Source organism: Sus scrofa, chromosome X (assembly GCF_054392235.1).
Source record: "Sus scrofa isolate SSC_HxYL_T2T_F1_AM1 chromosome X, Sscrofa_HxYL_maternal_Yorkshire_Landrace_v2.0, whole genome shotgun sequence".
Taxonomy (NCBI): Eukaryota; Metazoa; Chordata; class Mammalia; order Artiodactyla; family Suidae; genus Sus; species Sus scrofa.
Genome location: NC_139401.1, coordinates 128,003,373 through 128,025,112, shown reverse-complemented (window position 1 = coordinate 128,025,112; position 21,740 = coordinate 128,003,373).

Here is a 21,740-nt window from a genome sequence, read left to right as displayed (position 1 = left end):
CAGTGCTCAGACTGTCTTTTATTTGGAATAACTTTTATTGGCTAATCCTCAGCATCGTTTCGAGTTTGCCATATCATCTTTGTATTCTTCAAGTGTTCAGGAAGGCCAACTGATGGTAATATCTGGTTCTACTAGGATTTATGGGAATAAACGGCATGCGGTGAGAATATGCTCCGGAAGTCTAAATAGCCAAATGTGTTCATTTCTCTTTCTGTTGGCTGACTATAGGTAATACAATATTGAAAAATGTACAGATTTAAGCAGAGAAAAATGTTAACTGCCCAAATGTTAGTAGTTGCTGATGAAATTGCATGTGTAATGGTGTCTGTCAAGAGGGTGATTTTGTAAAGGACAATTAGTCTCACCAGAAAACACTTATTGAAATTTATTTTTGGGGAAATGAACCCGAAAGTATCACATGAATTGTATTTGACAATTAAATTTGATTGGAAGCTGCTGATCTGAAGAACAGGCAGATTACAGGTGTGGACTTAGCAGTACTGATTCAGTGCAAGTTCACTGCTTGGCACTTTCTGGTAACAAAATTCCCTCAGGATAAGAAACACCATATTTATCAAATTTAACCAATGTACAGAGCAAATGAATTAACTTGAACATCTTCTGTACCATATGAATGCAACTGCTAGACTTGTCAGCAGATATGTTTTATGTTTTGAAAGCATCACTTTTCACTGACTTTCTTCATCCGAGGACTCAGGATTTAGACTTCTGTCTCATTTCCTCCAACCCTGGGCATCAGCTTCCTTAAAAATAAAATAGGAATTTAAAAGATTGACTCTGCCCATTTCTCTAAGTAGTTAGGAAGGCAAAAGTTTGAAAGTGAATTCAGCTCATAAATGTGAGAAGACAGCCTATGATGAAGCACTTGGAAAAACATAAACTTACAAAACTGAATATAATACCAACAAACAGGTAAATAATATTAGGCTTTCTTTGTGCTGGGAAAAAGTAGTTTAGTGAATAAGTCCATGGGCTCTGGGTTGAGGCCTTGCCTCTGCCACTCATTCTGTGACAGACCTTAACCTTTCGGAGTCTCAAGTTTCTTATCATTAGACATATATATTGTCAGTCAACCGTATTTCAATTTAAAAAGAAGGATGAAAAGAATATAGGAACACTTAACTATAGGAGGAGTGTCAGGATTAAATGACTTGGTATCAGGCCTCTCCTTAGGCCTCTCCTTCTATGCAGAAAACATAAATGAAAATTTTGAATGTGTGAGATACTAAACAACAGAAAGTGGTATAATGTGTATATAAGTGCATGGGTGGGTAGTCTCATAAAATTAAAAAATATGGATATATCTGCTAAATACACCTGTCTTGAGGTGCAAGACAGAGTTGATTCAATCCAATCCTCACTTCGGATCATGCAAAGTCCTCAAATTAGTCTACTTTATTTTTTCATCTTTGTTTTCGATCCTTCTACCCATTCCCTTCCTTCACATAAGTAGTCATTTTTAATCATTTAAAAATGATTTATTTATGTAACATTAAAAATGTTATATAAATAGTGTGATGGTTAGTTTTATGTGTTAATTCGGCTGGGCTAAGGAAGGCCCAGACAGCTGGTAAAACATCATCAAGACCATTTGTAGGTGTGTCTATGAGGATGTCCCTGGAAGAGATTAGCATTTGAATTGGTTGAGGTAAACGGTACGGCCCTGACCCCTGCTCCTGGGCATCATCCACGCTGCTGAAGGGCTGAGGGCCTGGATAGAACAGAAGGGCAGAGAAAGGGCAAATTCGCTCTCTGCCTGAGCTGAGACTTCCGTCTGCTTCTGCTCTGGGACATAGATCTCCTGATTATCAGGCCTTCAGATCTGAGCTGATGACACCACGGGCTTTGCTGGGTCTCCAGCTTACAGATGGCAGATTGTGGGGTTTCTCCACCACCATGATCATGTGAGTTCATTTCAATAACAAATCTCATCTTACCTGTAGAGATACGTATATCCTCTTGGTTCTGTCTCTGGAGAACACTGACTAATACAAATGGTATTATGCTGTGTGCCTTGTCTTTTTTCTTCTCTTTTTTCTTTTTCTTTTTAGGACCACACTCACAGCATATGTAGATTCCTAGGCTAAGGGTAAAATTGGAACTATAGCTGCTGGCCTACACTACAGCCACAGCAATGCAGGATCCTTAACCCACTGAGCAAGGCCAGGGATCAAACCTGCAACCTTATATTTCCTAGTCAGATTTGTTTCCTCTGCACTACAAAGGGAACTCCTGTCTTTTTTCTCTTTGTTAATTCAGTGCTCTGTTTTTGAGATCCATCCATACTCTTTATACGTCTAAGTTCACTGCTTCCAAGGGCCGCCCAGCTGTCCACTGCAGGCATCCTCTGTCCTCACCTTTCCCCAGTGTTGGACACTTGGGTTCATCAATACCCCAACCAGCACAACCGACTCAGTGATCAAAGTGTGCCTACGTGTCCTGTAATGGACACATGTGAAGCACGACAGGTTCTCTAGGACCTAAAGGCAGGGTTGGGACTACTGAGGTATTTGACACAGGCACGTTTCATTTCACCGAAGCCCACCTGCTGGATCTCCAGCATGGCTGCCCAGGCTTCATTTGCTTGGCAATGCACGGTTGGCTGCATTTTCCCATGCCCTCTTTGAGACGCGACCTTTTACCCCTTTTCATTTTTGCCATTCTCATCAGTATCAATCAAGTGGTATCTCATTGTTTGGATGATTCTCCCAGAGGTCGAGTGCCTCTGCATGTGTCTGTTACTCCCATCTGTGAATTGTCTCTTATGTTTCTTACCCAGTTTTTCTCTTAGATTTGATGTCTTTTTCTTGTAAATTTGCACAAGTTCTCCGTATACTCTAAATATTCATTCTTTTTCAGTTAACCTCTAATTTGAGTCTGTCACCCATCTAGTAAATTTGTCTTTGATCAGAAATCCTCCATTTTGATGTAGTTAAATAAAGGTTTTATTTTTAAATATTATGGTTAGTGTTTCAGGGGTATCGTTTAAGAAGACTTTTTCTAATATTAAGGTCAAAAAAGAAAATCCTCATTTATTTACTTGCATTAATTTTCCCTTTGCATTTATGTCATTAATTCATGTTACAGGTCAGTTTTCTCAATACCATGAACCAGACATGATTTTCCCATTGATATGAGGTGTTACCTTTATCAAAAATCTGGTTCTAATATTTTTTTATCTTTCTCTCATCTATTATTTTGTGTCTCTGTGCCAGGACTACACCATTTGTTTTTTACCATGCCACATTTTGTAGTTAAACTAATAATAGTTGATACTTAATATGTGCCAGGCAGCATTCCAAGTACTTTACTTGTATAAACTCCCTTAATTTTCACAACAATTTATGAGGTAAGTTATAATCCCCATAAAATGGCATGTAAAATTGAGGTACAGAGAGGTTAAGTAACTTGTACAAGCTTGGTACTGGTAGAACTGATATTTGGGCACAGTTAATTTGGTTTGAGAGTTGACATTAAACATTAATGGTAACGTGCTTCTCCAGTAACCCCTAATACCTAATGGGTATTAGTTTAGTACAGTAATAATATTGTATAGTAAATAAGTACAATATTGTGATTTATGAAATATATAGATATAGATATATCTCTTTGGCTATTCAGATGGCCAAAATAAATATTTCTCATATATATTTGGGTCTTCATCCACTGTTCATACTCACAGCTCCCCAAACCTTTGGAATTTTCTGTATGATAAAGAGCAATGGGAACATCTTTTGTCATAATATTTGCTCTCATGTCCTAATTTCCTGAACACTTCAAAGCCAGCTTCAGAGCCATACAGGTGAAATGGCTGTCTTAGAATTCATAACAAGCTCCTTTGCACAAGACTGGGTTTATGTTGATGAGGTGACTTTTGGAAAGGTCCTGAGGATAGGGGCTGATTTCCAGACATGGGAGAGGAGCTTGAGGTTGAATCTGCTGCCAATAGTCAGTGATTTAATCAGCCTTGACTATGTGATGAGGCTGCTGTAAAATCCCAAAAGGACCAGGTTCAAGAACTTCCAGGTTGAGGAACCAGAATACTTTCACATGCCATTGTCCAGGTCCCCAAACTCCACGAGGATGGGAGCCCCTTTGTTTCGGACCTCACCCTATGTATCTCTTCATCTGTTTTGTATCCTTTAATACCCTTTGTAATAAATTGGTAATCTAGTGAGTAAATGAGTTTTCTGAATTCTGTGAGCTCTTCTAGCAAATGAATTCAATCCAAAGGGAAGCCAGTCTGTCAGAAGTACAGGTAACAATCTGGTCTTGAGATTGGCATCCTGAGTTGGAGGCAGTTGTTGGAACCACCAGTTTGTAGCTGATTGGATAGGAACACAGGTAACAACCTGGGCTTGGATTGGCATCTGAAGTGGAGGGTGGTCTCAGGGACTGAACCCTTGTACCTGTGGAATCTGATGATATCTTTGGATAGATGGTGCCAGAATTGAGTTGAATTCTTGGATATCCTGCTGTACACACTTTGGACTTGGATTCAGGAACTTGTTTAATAAGATTAGCAAAATATGGGATTGGTAAAGAGAAAGAAATGAATTTGTTGATTACTCCATAAATTCTTCTTGAGTTCTTACTGGAGTCAAAGTGAATTTATAGATTAATTTGGGGAAGAATTGTCATAGTTACAATGTTAAGTTGTCAAATCCATGAACATTGTATATATGTCCATTTGTTCATATCATTTTTTTAAAGGGATTTTTAATGTTTTACAACTTTTTGAAAATGAGTCTTAATGAAGTCTTTGTTAAGTCTCAGATACATTATAAGTTTTATTACTATTATGAATGGTGCCTTAATTTCTTGTTATGATTTGTTTATTATTGCTGGTATAAAGGAAGATGATTCATTTGTATAAGTTAATGTTGCATCTGGTAACCTTGCTGAATTCTTTATTTTAATAAATTGTGAGTTTTTCGTGTGATGTTTCTCTGTAGATCATCCTATCATGACAAATTATGAAAGTTCTGTCACTTTACCTAAAATCCATAAACATTTATTCATCATATCGTGGTGGCTAGGAACTATAGTACTATGTTTAAAAAGAGCATTGACAGTATTTTTCCGGTTTTAAATCCTAAAGTTAATGGCTAGTAGTTTCTCTATTAAATAAAGTTTGTATTGGGAGACTTAGAGTTTTTTTTTTTTCAATCAAAGTAAGAAGACCTTTTTTAACTTTCTGAGTTTTTGCTTTCATTCAGAACTACTGAATTTTGTCATATCTTGCTTTTAGCATAAGGTGAAATAAGCCTGTAGTTTTTGGTTTTTTTTTTTCTTTCTCTCCTTTTGTTCTTTAGGATTTTAAATATATTGCTACATTGTTTTCTGGCTTCATTTTTTTCAGATGAGAATAATTCTTCATTTTTATCATTGTTTCTCTCTGTGTCTTTTTATTCTGGTTGCTTTTAAGATTTGCTTTTTGGGAGTTCCCATCGTAGCGCACCAGAAACGAATCTGACTAGGAACCATGGGGTTGTGGGTTCCATCCCTGGCCTTGCTCAGTGGGTTAAGGATCTGGCGTTGCTGTGAGCTGTGGTGTAGGTCGGAGACACGGCTCAGATCTGGCATTGCTGTGGCTCTGGCGTAGGCTGGCAGCTGTAGCTCCAATTAGACCCCTAGCCTGGGAACCTCCATATGCCACAGGTGTGGCCCTAAAAAGTGAAAAAAAAACAAAAAACAAAAAAAACATTGCTTTTTGTCTTGGCTTTTTAGCAGTTTGACTATGATGTGTGTTTTTGCGTGTGTGGTGTTGTTTGCTTTTTTTGCCAGTTTCATATGCTTTTTAATACACTTTTCCTGCTTGGACTTGACTGAACTTCTTGGATCTTTAAATTATACATATAACTTGATTTTTTTCTCTCAATTTCACATATTCTGTTTTTCGGCTCTTATTTGGACATTTAGTTATGACTATTCAGTGCAAGTATTTTGTAATTGCCCTCTGGTTCCCTCTCATATGGGGAATGGTGGGCAGTTTTTTGTTCTAACCAAGTAATGCAGGCTAATTCCAGTTCATCACATTTCCCTGGCTCTGCTACCAAAGTGATTAGCTCACCACTAGCCCTTTGGATTTCCAAGAAGAGCAATGAGATTCCCTGTCAAGCTAGTTCTCAACTGCAGGACACACATGGCAAGCTCACTGACAGTCTTTAGAATAGAGATGAAGATGTCTTCATTGTAAGAAGCCCAAGCTATTTCCAGTTATATTGTCTGCCTTGATAGCTCAGTCTTTAAGACTGAATAATATTTTGTTGTATGGTTGTACTATAGCTTATCTTTTCATCTATTAGAGGACATTTTGGTTGCTTGCAGTTATTGAAAAAAGCTGATAAAAACATTGTGCAGGTTTCTGTGTGTACATAGTTTTCAACGCATTTGAGTAAATACCTAGGAGCATAAATGCTGGATTGTATGATAAGACTATGTTTAGTTTTCTTAGCGTCTGCCAAACTGTCTTCCAAAGTGTTCCATTTTACAGTCCCATGAGCAATCAATGGGAGTTCCAGTAGCTCCACAGACTCTAGAGCAATTGGTATTATTAGTTTTTTTTGGGTTTAGTTGATTTAATAGGTGTGTGGTGGTATCTCATTATTGTTTTAGTTTGTATTTCTCTAATGACAAGTAAATTGACCATACTTTCAAATGCTTATTTGCCATTCATATATATACTTTGGCGAGGTGTCTGTTAAGGGTCTTGCCCTTTTAAAAATTGAGTTATTTTCTTATTGTAGAGTTTTAGGAGTTCTTTATATATATATGTTTTTTTTTTTTCCTTTTTAGGGTTGCACCTGTGGCATATGGAAATTCCCAAGTTAGGGATTGAATTGGAGGTGCAGCTGCTGGCTTATGCCACAGCCACAGTAGCATGGGATCCAAGTCATATCTGTGACCTATACCACAGCTCCTGGCAACACTGGATCCTTAACCCACTGAGTGAGGCCAGGGATTGAACCTGCATACTCATGGATACTAGTCGGATTCATAACCACTGCACCACAATGGGAACTCCTCTTTGTATATGTTTTATATATGTCCATTTTCAGATGTGTGTTTTACAAATGCTTTCTCTCAGGCTATGACTCTCCTTTCCATTCTTTTAACAGTGTCTTTGACACAGAAGTTTTAAAAAAATGTTTAATAAAGTCAAAAATATAATTTTTTTTACTTTATGAATCATGATTTTGGTGTTTCATCTAAAAACTCATCACACAATCAAGGACACCTAGATTTTATCCCTTGCTTTTCTAGAAATTTTACAATTTCAAATTTCTATGATCTATTCTGTGTTAATTTTTGTGCAAGGCATTGTGTTTTTCATGTTACCTATTTGTTCCTTTTTTTCAAGTTAATATAATAAGCATCTAAAACTGGAAAATCACAGATTTCACCAGGTAAGTTGATTTTCTTTTATCATTTTTAGTAAGTGGTGAGCTCTAGGCTTCTTATTACTAATCAATACTTATAGTTTTTTTAATTTCTACTTTTCAAAATTTTTATTTTTTAAAGTAGTTTTCAATTTTTTATTTATTTTCTTTTTTGGAAACCCTGTGGCTTATGGAATTCCTGGGCCAGGGATCAGATCTGAGCCATAGTTGCGACCTATGCCACAGTGTGGCAATGCCAGATCCTTAACCCACTGTGCTGGGCTGGGGATTGAACCTGTGTCCCAGAGCTCCAGTGACACCAACAATCCCAATGCACCATAGTAGAACTCCTCTACTTTTTTTTTAAACAAATGATAGTACATAAGTATTAAAAAATAATTTAACAAACACTGCAGAATGATGGTGACATTAACCAAGAATTGTTGACCGGATGTTGATACCGCTATGCTGTGTCTTGGAATTTTTTTTTTTTTTCATTTTATGGCCACACCTGAGGAATATGGAATTTCCAAGGCTAGGAGTCTAGGGGTCAAATTGGAGCCCCAGCTGGAGCCTACACCATAACCTATGGCAACACTGGATCCAAGCTGCATCTTTTTGAATTATGGTTTTCTCTGGATAGATGCCTAGGAGTGGAATTGCTGGATCATATGGTAGTTCTATGTTTAGTTTTCAAAGGAACCTCCATACTATTTTCCATAGTTGCTGCACCAATTTACATTCCCAGCAACAGTGTAGGAGGCTTCCCTTTTCTCCACACCCTCTCCAGCATTTATTGTTTGTAGATTTTTGATGGTGGCCCTTCTGACAGGTACGAGATATACCTCACTGTAGTTTTGATTTGCATTTCTCTAATACTTGGTGATGTTGAGCATCTTTTCATATGGTTTTGGCCATCTATATGTCTTCTTTGGGGAAATGTCTATTTAGGTCTTCTTCTGCCCATTTTTTGATTGTTTTTTTTTTTTTGATATTGAGCTGTATGAAATTATTCCCTTGTCAGTCACATTGTTTGCAAATATTTTCTCCTGTTCTGTAGGTTGTCTTTTTTTATGGTTTCCTTTGCTGTGCAAATGCTTTTAAGCCCCATCTGTTTATTTGTGTTATTTCCATTACCCTAGGAGATAGATCCAAAAAGATATTGCTATAATTTATGTCAAAGACTTTTCATCCTATGTTTTCCTCTAAGAGTTTTATAGTATCCAGTCTTATATTTAGGTCTTTAATCCATTTCAAGTTTATTTTTGTGTATGGTATTAGTGAATGTTCTAATTTCATTCTTTTACATGTAGCTGTCCTGTTTTCCCAGCACCAGTTATGAAAGAGACTGTCTTTCCTTCACCATATGTTCTTGCCTCCTTTGTCATAGATTAGTTGACCATAGGTGCTTGGGTTTATTTTTGGGCTTTCTATTGTTCCATTGATCTATATTTCTGTTTTTGTGCCAGTACCATAGTGCTTTGATGACTGTAGCTTTGCAATATAGCCTGAAGTCAGGAAGCCTGTCCTCCAGTTCCATTTTTCTTTTTCAATATTGCTTTGGGTATTCAGGGCTTTTGTGTCTCCATACATATTTTAAAATATTTTGTTCCAGTTCTGTGAAGAATGTCATTGAGAACTTGATAGGAATTGCATTGAATCTGTAGATTGCCTTGGGCAGTATAGTCATTTTGACAATATCGACCTTCCAATCCAAGAGCATGATGTATCTTTCCATTTATTTGTGTCATCTATGATTTCTTTCATCAGTGTCTTATAGTTTTCAAAGTACAGGTCTTTTGTCTCTTTAGGTAGGTTTATTCTTAGGTATTTTTCTTTTTGATGTGATGGTACATGGGATTATTTCTCTAATTTCTCTTTCTGAACTTCCATTGTTAGTATATTTGTGATATTAATTCATTAGCTGAGATATGAAAATATGAACTAAGAATAGAGACATTTTTTGGTGATCTCATTGCAAAATGTCTGGAATAGGGCTTTTCAGTGTTGATGACTGTTGTCATGGTGATCATTCTCTTGGCGTCACTGGCGAAATATGGGAAGAGGCCTTATCTGGGCTTTCTTGTAACCCAGAGTAGCATGGGGGAAATAACTAGAGCCATCGTGCATTATTGTGAAGTTGACCACATCCCTGAGCAAACTAAGCATGTATAAACTTGTATAAGATCTAGAATATGTGACTTGAATAAGGAGTAGTTTTAACAAGTTATTAAAATGGTTTTTATATAAAGTATCTCATTGTTCAAAAATGAATCTCAAAACATTGCTAACTGGTTCTTTTTTTTTTTTCTTTTCTTTTTCGGCCACACTAACAGCATATGGAAGTTCCTGGGCCAGGGATAAAATCCGAGTTGTGGCTGCTACCTACACCACAGCTGCAACAACACCAGGTCCTTAACCCACTGTGCTGCAGCTGGAACTCTGCTAACTGTTTTTTTTTTTTTTTTCTGCTAACTGGTTCTTAAAACCCTCTCCAGATAGTATGTGATCCATTTCTTATTTTTGGTTGGTAATTTAGATAATACCAGCTGAGGCATTGATTAGTGATTAGCATAGCTGCCTTCCAGATAACTAGGGATTTAATTGTGGTACATTTGACAGACAGTTGTGTTACTATATATGGATTAAAATTCTTGCTGTTCATTTCATTAAATGAATGTTTCTTGTCCCTGGTTTTGTCACTATTTTGATGTGTTCTCTTTGCTAAGTTACCATTCCCATTCTGGTTCTATAAAGCCATGCTGTCTAAGAGTCTTCCTATATCCCAATTACTGTGATTTCAGTGTAATGATTTGTTATTTCAATTGTAAAAATTTTTGCATTTATTCTAATAATTTCCATTTGATCATAAGTCTATGTTTCCAATATTGTTCCTTTATGCATTCACTTGAACCTAAGGTTAAATTTAATTTTTATAACTATTCAGATTAATTGCCTTTTACCTTGGAAAACCCTTGTGATCCAATAAATGAGCTCAAATTAGAAAGAGAATTGAGAAGTTAGACTTCTCCCACCATAGTTATTATATAATTTGGTTATTCATCACAGTCAAATTGTCTTATTCATCCCATATTTTAGTTAGATAGCTTTTCTTAACATTTTCCATGCAAGTCACTGCAAAAGTGAGGAAATAATGATATTAAAATTTTTTAGATTTTATGTGAGGATCTTTTTGCCTAAATTATAGGAGTTTTTTTTTTTAAATGGATAAAAGGATTATCATTTTACAATATATTATTACAATGAATCAAGTCTGGTAATGAGACAGCTGTCAAACTTAATTGAAATTTTATAAAAATTTTCAGCTCTGAATTTCCTCTTTTATCTAAGCACTTTCCAACATTTGAATTTATTATATGATTTTACTTTATTTTGTGTTTTATTGGAATCTACTGTCAGTCATTAAAAATTTTACTAAAGCCATCCCTGTGGTATACTGTTTCCTCAGATTAAATTAAGAACACATTTAGACTAAGAGAAAGTGATTAAATAGGACACTTAGGTTGTAGAAAAGTTCTTTGCTTCAAGTACTAATTTTTATAATTTGATAAAAAATATCAATATGTGTTAATCCTTTGCTGTAGTATTTATGGATATTTATTTTTTTCCCAATTTGTGGCTTAAATTTTGATAAAATCTCTATCTATCCACCATCCATCTACTCATCTATATTATCCATCTTGCTGTTTGAATACATATTACAGAGAGACCTTGCCAATTGTTAACTCTGGTTATTCCTAGGTAGAGGGATTGGGAGGGTACTGTTGCCTTCTTTGTTCTTTTCTCTATTGCTTAACTTTTCTATACCAAGTATATGTGATGTTTTTGTTTTTTTATTGCTCAATTACATTTATAGTTGTATAACCATCATCACAACCAAATTTTATAGTATTTCCATCCCAAACCCCCAGCACATCCTCCCACCCCTCAACCTGTCTCCTTTGGAAACCCTAAGTTTTTCAAAGTCTGTGAGTCAGTATCTGTTCTGCAAAGAAGTTCATTGTGTCCTTTTTTTATTTATTTATTTTTTATAATTTTTTTTTTTTTTTGTCTTTTTGCTATTTCTTGGGCCGCTCCCGCGGCATATGGAGGTTCCCAGGCTAGGGGTCTAATCGGAGCTGTAGCCACTGACCTACGCCAGAGCCACAGCAACGTGGGATCCGAGCCGCGTCTGCAACCTACACCACAGCTCACAGCAACGCCGGATCATTAACCCACTGAGCAAGGGCAGGGACCGAACCCACAACCTCTTGGTTTCTAGTCGGATTCGTTAACCACTGCGCCACGATGGGAACTCCTGTGTCCTTTTTTTAGATTCCACATGTAAGTGATAGCATTTGATGTTGGTATCTCACTGTCTGACTGACTTCACTTAGCGTAATAATTTCTAGGTCCATCCATGTTGCTAAAAATGCCAGTATTTCATTCCCTTTAATGGCTGAATAATATTCCATTGTGTATATATACCACATTTTCTTTATCCACTCCTCTGTCTATGGACATTTCGGTTGTTTCCATGTCTTGGCTATTGTATATTGTGCTGCAATGGACATTGGAGTACATGTATCTTTTTCTTTTTTTTTCTCTTTTTTTTTTTACATGTATATTTTTGAGTTGTGGTTTTCTCTGGATAGATGCCCAGGAGTGGGATTGCTGGATCAAATGGTAATTCTATTTTTAGTTTTCTGAGGAATCTCCATACTGGTTTCCACAGTGGTTGCACCAATTTACAATCCCACCAACAGTGTACTAGGGTTCCCTTTTCTCCACATCCTCTCTAGCATTTATTGTTTGTAGACCTTTTGATGATGGCCATTCTGGCCAGTATAAGGTGGTACCTCAGGGTGGTTTTGATTTGCATTTCTCTAATAATTAGTGATGCTGAACATCTTTTCATGTGTTTTTTGGCTATCTATATGTCTTCTTTGGAGAGTTGTCTGTTTAGATCTTCTGCCCATTTTTTGATAGGGTTGTTTGGTTTTTTTGGTATTGAGCTGTAGGAGGTGTTCATAAATTTTGAAGATTAATCCCTTGTCAATTGCTTCATTTGCAAAGATTTCCTCCCATTCCGTGGGTTGTCTTTTCGTTTTGTTTAGGGTTTCCTTTGCTGTGCAGAAATGTTTAAGTTTAATTAAGTCCCATTTGTTTATTTTTGTTTTTATTATCATTACTCTAGGAGGTGGATCTGAGAAGATACTGCTGTGGTTTCCCTAAAGCATTCTTAAAACACAGCTTACGTGACTATTACTTAGTGTACTTTAAAACCTTCCCCAGAGTATTGCAATAGCAACTTTGTTGGGAGCCATCAGTTTACCCAATACCATAGACACAGGCATCTGGCCTCTACGGAAACATTTCTTCATGTCTTGTCCTTAAAACAAAAGATGACTGGACTATTTCTGGTTATGCTATTGAGAACTTTGGAGACAGATTCTGCTTCATAACGCAGGGAGGATTTGAGCTGTAAAGTGCTTAGGTGAGAAAAAATGCAAATTAATTAACTTCTCAAATTCTTTCTCTCAAATAGCATAATTGTAATAATTCTTTCATGATGAAGTATCATTTTTCAGTGGTGGCAAGCATTCATTCTCTTGCTTCTTCTTATATCCCAAGGTGTTACAAAGTAGTATGGTGTTTGCAGCATTTGCATATGACAGCTGAGCAACATTTTTTTCTAATAGGCAAAAATCTATATTTCTTAAATTTGTATTCTTTATGTTTAGATATAAAGTGTGTAAAACACGATATCGATTTTTTACATTGGCAACAAGATAGACTGTTAAAAGCTTTACTTTTACAAGAATATTTAATGAGAAATAAATTTATAAAAATATATATCAGCGTTATTTAAATAATTTAAAATATTGTTGAAGGCAAGCCTATGCGAATGGTTCTAACAAATCTAGCATAGGAAAAAGGTGTGAAAACCAGAATTTTTGTCAAAATTTAGAAGTATTATCTGTGCCATGTACATCATGTATTTTAATCTTGTTCTTTGGAAAGATGGCCTAAACTTTGTTGATAGTGATGACATTCTTTGGAACAATTCAAAAATTATATATCATATATATGGATCTGTGCCAAAGTGGAATATCTTGATGAAGTCCATATCAGATTTGCTCTTGAGACATTCAAACACACCATGGGAATGAAGTCATCAAAGCAATTAAAATTTAATTTAGGCATGGTACGAGATACATTAAAACACAGAAGAGATCCCCCAATAAGGAACAAATTCTGTTGGGAAGGAAGACATTTTTCTCTACCCTTATGTATTCTTCTGGCTGATCTATTACTTTTTTTTTTTTTGTCTTTTTGCCATTTCTTGAGCCGCTCCCTCAGCATATGGAGGTTCCCAGGCTAGGGGGTCTAATCGGAGTTGTAGCTGCCAGCCTACACCAGAGCCACAGCAACGCAGGATCCGAGCCGCATCTGTGACCTACACCACAGCTCACAGCAACACCGGATCCTTAACCCACTGAGCAAGGCCAGGGATCGAACCTGCAACCTCATGGTTCCTAGTCAGATTTGTTAACCACTGCGCCACGATGGGAACTCCTGATCTATTACTTAAATTAACATGAACAGATTAACAGGAGAAAATCAAAGTTTAGTAACATGTGTACAAGGGAGACAAACAGGAGAACCAAGTAATTCAACAGGATGGCAGAAGCCCTCGCTTTAAATACCATCTTCATTCAGCTAAAGAGGATGTTGAGGGTGGGGAGAGTCAGTTATGGGAGGCACCAGGAAAAAAACACAGTAAACAAGGGTAAGGTTGTTAGGCAGATTTAAGTCCATGTCTCCTCCACTGAGTTTCTAGAGATTTGGTCATCCATCTCTTCTGGTAAATGGAAGGAGGCACCCTTACAAATGGAGATTTCCCTTATACTGTGAATGTTTCTTATAAAGGTGTATTCATACCTGGTTTTTCAGAATTTTTCTCTTTCTGCTATTTCTTAAAAAATAACTAATTAATATCCCAAAGAGACATATTTTGGGGTTAGCAAATTCTACTCCCTTACATATCTTTAGTAGAAATGGTTATTTTGAATTTATGCTATTCAGGTATTTGGTATGAACAATTATTTACTATTAATAATGTGAGAAAAAGCTCATAAACATGTTTTTAAGGGATTTAAAATATTATAAAAGTGGAGTTCCCGTCATGGCACGGTGGTTGACGAATCCGACTAGGAACCATGGGGTTGTGGGTTCGATCCCTGGCCTTGCTCAGTGGGATCCTGCGTTGCTGTGGGCTGTGGTGCAGGTCGCAGAGGCAGCTCAGATCTGGCATTGCTGTGGCTCTGGGGTAGGCTGGTGGCTACAGCTCCGATTGGACCCCTAGCCTGGGAAACTCCATATGCCACAGGAGCGGCGCTAGCAAAAAGACAGAGAAAAAAAATATTATAAAAGTCAAAAAAGTAATTGAAAGAAACTGTGTGGGAAATATACAATATAAGTGACATTCTAATATAACACAAGGGAATTAGAACAAGGAAATGAAAATGTTTACAATTTTATGAAGAAGCTTCAGGTAAAAATTATCCTCAAGCTAATTTCTAAAAATGCTACTTCCTGTCCATTGTAGAACAAAGAGTAATTTCACATTATGAGAGAACTGATTAAATTAAAAATATAGTGTTGGTTTTTTGGTTTCTATAAAATACAAAAACATCATTGAATTTGAAAGAAGGAAGAAATAGTCATTGGACCTAGATATTGTTTCAAGAGTTGCTCTAATCACACTGTATGCAATAGTAGGTTATCTAATGAAATTAAAATATTTATAAGTTTTACTGTGCTAACAATGATTTAGCATATGCAACACTGTTAAAATATTTAGACATCATAGGTAAAAACCATGGTTCATTTGCAAACTTAAATGTTGCTTATATAACACTGTTGATAATTCCAGATGCTACTTCCTTAGCAGTCTGAAGTTTCTCCAAAATGAAATTGCAGTTGGCCCTTGAACAACATAATGGTTAGGGGTGTAGTCAAAAATCCACTTTATATTTATCTTTATAAATTCACTTTATGTGTAACTTTGTATTGGCCCTCTGTATCTGCACTTCTGCATTCATGGATTCAACCAACCATGGATCGTGTAGTATTGTAGTATGTACTTACTGAAAAAAATTCCCATATAAGTGGAACTGCAGAGTTCAAACTCATGTTGTTCAAGGGTCAACTGTAATAAAAAATGGTATAAGAACAAAAATTGGGGCTTTGGACTGTGGCACAGTGGGTTAATGATCCAGCTTGTCTCTGTGGAGGCACTGGTTTGATCCTAGGCCCAGCATAGTGGGGTAAGGATCCAGTGTTGCTACAGCTGTGGTGTAGGTTGCAACTGCAGCTTGGATTTGATCCCTGGTCCAAGAACTTCCATATGCCATGGGTGTGGCCAAAAAGAAAAAAAAAATTGTTCAAGAAGGTCGTCCAACCTGACAATACTGTCAAAGAACACAAATTATGTGATAAATATAATAATTATGATAATTATCGCATAATTTGTGATTTTTCTAAAATAAAGAGAAGAAAATTAATGTTAGGAAATAATTATTATGGATATTCAATCTGTTTTTCATTTTCAAAGTTGTCAAAACATCAACAGAACACCTAAATAAGTGCAATAATAAATCAGTTGTTTTTGGTACTTGGCTTTCACATAAAAATTGTTGCTGTACACATATATTTCAGTTTTGATTCCTTAGCTTGTGATTCCCCTTCTAGCATCTTCAAAGTCATCAAGCCCTCATATTTAGAACATCTCTGACTTCCTTCAGCCTCTTCTGCCACCAGTGGGGGGAAGTTATTTGCTTTCTTTTTTTTTTTTTTTTTTTTTGGCTTTTAAGGGCCACATCTGCGGCATATGGAGGTTCCCAGGCTAGGGTAGGGGACAACTGGAGCTGCAGCTGGTGGTCTACAGCACAGCCACAGCAACGTGGCATCTGAGCCACGTCTCCTATACTGCAGCTCATGGCAACAGCAGATTCTTAACCCACTGAGGAAGGCCAGGGGTCAAACCTAAAACCTCATGGATACTAGCCAGGTTCATTACCACTGAGCCACAACGGGAACCCTGCCAATTCTTTGCTTTTAAGTGTTTATATGATTGACTTGGATACACATAGATCGTCTCAGATAATATCCTTATTTAATGGTTCATAACCTTAATTGTATCAGGGATTAGGGCATGGATATCTCTGGGGAGCCACAGAAGGCATTACCAGAAATAGGGTTGCATAGCTAAAGTGTGTAAATGGTTTTAGGCTTCTGGATGCCTGTTAGGGAACGAGTTGTACTAGTGGATATTCGTCCTAGCAGTGTCTGGGATAAGATGTTTCACCACATGCTTACCAGTGTCTAGTATCATCACTTTTTTTTACCACTGCTTGTTTAATGGTGGGAAAATCCTGAATTTTTGCTTTGTGTATTCAGCTACTGGGGTAGGGGGAATACTTTTCCATATATTAGACAGATATTTGCATACCCTCACTTGTAAACTGTTTTCTTTGTCCTTTTATCGATAGGGTTTTGAGTATCTTTTCATAGATCTGTATAAACTTACCAATATATTCATTCATCTCTAACAATGTATGGTTTATGAAAAAAAGTCATTATAAAAATTTTACAAATACAGAGAAATGCATGTACCCTCCCTCCACACTTTTTGAGAGTTTGCTTTATGCCACTTCACTTTTATGAAAGCGGTATATCAGTATCGGTTTTCATTAACTGAAAGAGATGCAGAAAGGATTTTTTGCCTTTCATGAAAAAAGGCGAAAAGTGAAAATCATGTCCTGTCCAGCATTTTTTTTTTTTTTTTGCAGTGGCTTGAGCTATTTTAGAGGCCACACACACCCCGAGTACGGAGAGTGTCATGGCCAAACTCCTTATGCAGGAGCAATACTCAGCATCTCGGCATCCAGCTGCCATAGCTTTGAATTGTATCTTTGAGCCTCTGTGTTTATCTCCATTTATTTCCTGCCTCCTTTAGCAAAGATGCATCCTAATTTCTTCTTTGCTTTGACCATTTTAGTTTGCAGAAAGTTTCATTGGGACTCTCTATTTTCTGATAGTGGAGGTAACCCGTATTCAAAAATGAAAATTTGCTTATGATCCTATTCCCTTGGGATACCTGGCCAATGTACAATCTTTATTCATTTATCACACAGTTGATATCACAATATATATGTAAATTAGCATTCTGCAAGTAAAATTATAACAATGGTATTTTCCTGTGGGAAAATTTATTCATAAATATACCAGTTGCATAACACTCTATCATGGGGATAAATTGTTAGTTGAAATATTAATCTTTAGCCATATACGAGGCAAATTTTTCACCACTTTTCAGTTTTGCCTTTGGATTTTGGCTAGTTCTTCTTTTTTTTACATTCCGATGTTTTAAATTCATGCATTTTTAAGGTTTCTGTTTTACCACTTTGTAGTTTCCTGCATTGCATCTAAGCATAGAAATTTCCCCCAAATGTAAGATAAATATTCATCGCTTTTTCTGGAAGTGGTGATTTTAAAATATTTCACACTTAAATTCTTATGGAATTTATATTTGCATATATTGTGAGGTAGAGTTTTTAATGTATTCCTGTTCTCTCAACTCCATCCCAATAACTAGAGTCTCATTACCATTTGAAAATAATTTTTTTCATTTTTATTAACTTATCATACATCTTTTATCATGTGGTAAACTGACACATATTACAATATTTTCTTTGGCTATATATTCTAGTCTATAAAACTATTGATTCTGTGCCGTTTCTGAACTGGTTTAATGATATTTTATAATTTTCCTTAATATCTGGAAATACATAAAATTATTAAAATTATTAGCAATTTCTGTCAGGTTATCTTTCCAGTTTATCTTCAGAATTATTTAAAAATTGCTCTAGATAAATCATGTAGATATTTTGATCAAGGGTCTATCAAGTACATAAATCTATCAGGGAGGAATTGATTTTTGATATTTGATATTTGATTGTTGGTATCATTTTCCTTAATATATTTTGAGCACTTTCAACATTTAGATAAAAGGTCTTTGTCTATAGATGGAAGCTGTCTTTATCATCTCTATTCTCTTTGTTTTGTCCTCTTTTCAAGATCACCAATTATTTGTTGGTTGCATCTCTAAAATATATCTTCCATATTGATCATTTCTTTATCATTGAATTTTAATCTTTTTACCCCTTTCCTTTGTGACCTGGAAGAACTTAAGTTTCTCATACATTTGGTTATTATTCAGTGATAGAAGCTCACACTTAATATGTATTGACTATGTATTAAGTGTTCTATATACACAATTTCATTTAATTCTTCCAGCCACCCTGTGGGTGAAGTTCAGTTATCATCTCTATTTTCATAAATATGATAACTAATTCTCAGAGAATTGAAGTCATTTGTATAATTTCATACAGGTGATAAATTTCAAGCCCAGAGTCCATGTTCCTAGGCACTTCATCATATGGTTTCTCCAGAGTGAGTCAGGTATTCATTTTCTCTATTACAGTTTTTCATTTTGCAATTGTGATTTCCATCTTTTCCCTTTTTCAAATCATCCCTTGTTCCTAATTTTTGATCTGGTTCACTAGAGATCATCTCCTCCAGAGTCTTGTGAAGAATATGAATTAGGGAGTTCCCCTGTGGTGCGACAGGTTAAGGATCTGCAGTGGCTTGGTTGCTACTGTGGCTCTGGTTGATACCTAGCCTGGGAACTTTGCTATATCCTATGCTTTTAACAAGGAATAGTATTTTCTTATAGCCACGCGCACAGTATGTGAAAGTTCCTGGGCCAGGGATCGAATCTGAGTCACAGCTGTGACCTATGCAACAGCTGCAGCAATACTGGATTCTTTAACCCACTGTGCTGGGCTGGGGATTGATCCCACACCTCCACAGCAACCCAATTACATTCTCAGGATGGAAACTTTCTGAACTGCAGAAACTCATGTGCCCAGTTAATGATCATACTCACATGCAGTTTGGTGAAAAAGTTCTTGGAAGAATTAGACAGTATCTTTAAGAGTAGGGAGGGGGGACATAAATGAATATAGAAATTAAGAGTGAATTGAGTATCTCCAAAAGGCAGTGCAATGAGAGAGCCAACAGTTGGGCAAATGGCACTTTGATCTTTTGGTGTGTCCAAAGTGAGTGAGTTTCCTTTGGGCTCTGAAGGCAGTCAGCATGAATCATCTTGATGCCCAAGAAAGCTGTTTACAGGAAGGAAAGCACCCAAAGACGGGGAAGCTATGGGTATACTGCCAGGGGCAGAAGATTAGAGCGTGTCACAAGTCATCCAGAGCATGTATTGCCTGAGCCAGAGTTTATTATTGAGGACAATGACCAGTGCTCCGAAGAATGACTAATGAGCCACACAGAACAGCCAGCCTGTGGACACATATCAGGAACAGGAGTACTAAAGGCTATTTTTGAATATAGCAGCCAAGGCAAGACTTGCTCTTCTTCCTCTCGTTCCCCTGGTCCTTCCCAACCCCGGAGGAGTCTGTTAGTTATTGATTGCTATGTCAAAATTCATCCCCCAAGTTAGTGTCTTAAATACAATAAACTTTTTTCCCCCACAGTTTTTGTGGGTCTGAACATCTAATGTGGCTTGGCAGGTGGTTCTGGCTCAAGATCTTTCATGAAGTTTGCCATCCAAATGTTGTTTACACAGGTCAGCCCTACTCAGTGTGTGACAGAACTGCAAAATACTGTGACTACTGTTGGGGGGAGAACTATTTCGGTTCACTTAGGCTGGGCTCTCTGGCTAGCAGGAGGTGGTAGAGTTGAAGGGAGAGGGAAAGAAGAGGCCAAGCACTATCTACTCACTGCTCTTCCTGATGGCAGATCCCAAAACCTAAATCAGGTGCGGGGGAAGGTCTAAGTCAGACTTAAGACTGAAAATGAATCAGTCACTAAATGTAGGGCTCTTGTCAGTCCCCAGTTGCCTGGGAGAGGCCCTGTTTACTCCTGTGCTCCTGGAATCCAGTCTGATTTTGAATTTTTCCTGGATATTTAATTTTTAATAAGGTATTAATATTAATAGTTGCATTAAAATATGTCAGGGTAGCTTTGGCAGATCTGCAACTTGTATTTCCTTTTTCACACTTGGTCTCATTGTGCAGTATGGGAGACGCTTGTATAGTGAACAGGGCTAGCCTGTTTCTCTTTCTGTGACTTTTATTAATTTATTGGCTGCACCTGTGGCATACAGATGTTCCTAGGTTGGGGGTTGAACCGGCGCCACAGCAGTGACCCAAGTCACAGCAGTGACAACACCAGATCCTTAACCCAATGAGCCACAAGAGAACTCTCTGACCTTTATTTTGAAAGATAGCATGCAAAGAGTTCCTGCTGTGGCACAGTGGGTTAAGGATCCAGCATTGCCACAGTTGTGGTGTAGGTCACAGTTGAGGCTCAGATTTGATCCCTTGCCTGGAACTTCCATATGCCTCGGGGCAGCCAAAACTAAATGAATAAAGACAGTATGCAAGATATTTGTAGGTACAATGAAGCCTGTGATTCCTAGTGCAGGGACTGACTTACTCCCTTCTTGTCTCCAATAGTGATGGGAGAAGTAACTGATTCTGCTGCCCTGTAGGAGCCAGCTGTGCCATGATCTATGCCAAGAACCACTAAGTGCATGAAGCTGCCAGGTCACCCTTTGTCAGGGTCAGTGGGAAACATGGGAAATTGTAGGTTGTGCCCAAGAAATATAGGAGGGCAATTAAGGCCGAGCAACCACGCTGTAGTCTGTATAGAGAGTAACACACATAGCTTTCCTATTGCGGCATCTCATTTTTTAAAAGTACAACTTGTTATTTTATTTTTTTAAGTTTTAAATTATATATATTTTTATTTTTTGTTATTATTATTTTTTTAAATAGTTATTTTCCAATACATTTTTTTTCTACTGTATAGCATGGTGACCCAGTTACACATACATGTACACATTCTATTTTCATACATTACTGTTTTGCAATTCACCATTTCTGTAGCTATGAGCTCCAAAAAATGAAAGTGTACATTAAATTAAAGTGTACTTAATTTTTATCTTCCAAGGAAATGAATACAAATAAAAATTCATAACTATTTCCCACTCCCTCACAGGGGTTGCTATAGTACCATTGATCATGTGAAAACCAGAAATCACGAGTCTGCTGATGAAGCATCAGCAGCCACCTGAAATGTTAGTCATCACTTAAGAAGACCCGTACAGAGGATTTACTTCTGCTCATTTTCAACCTTAAAATGTGCATGCAGAAAAATAAAAGCATAGCTCATGATGCGCTGGCT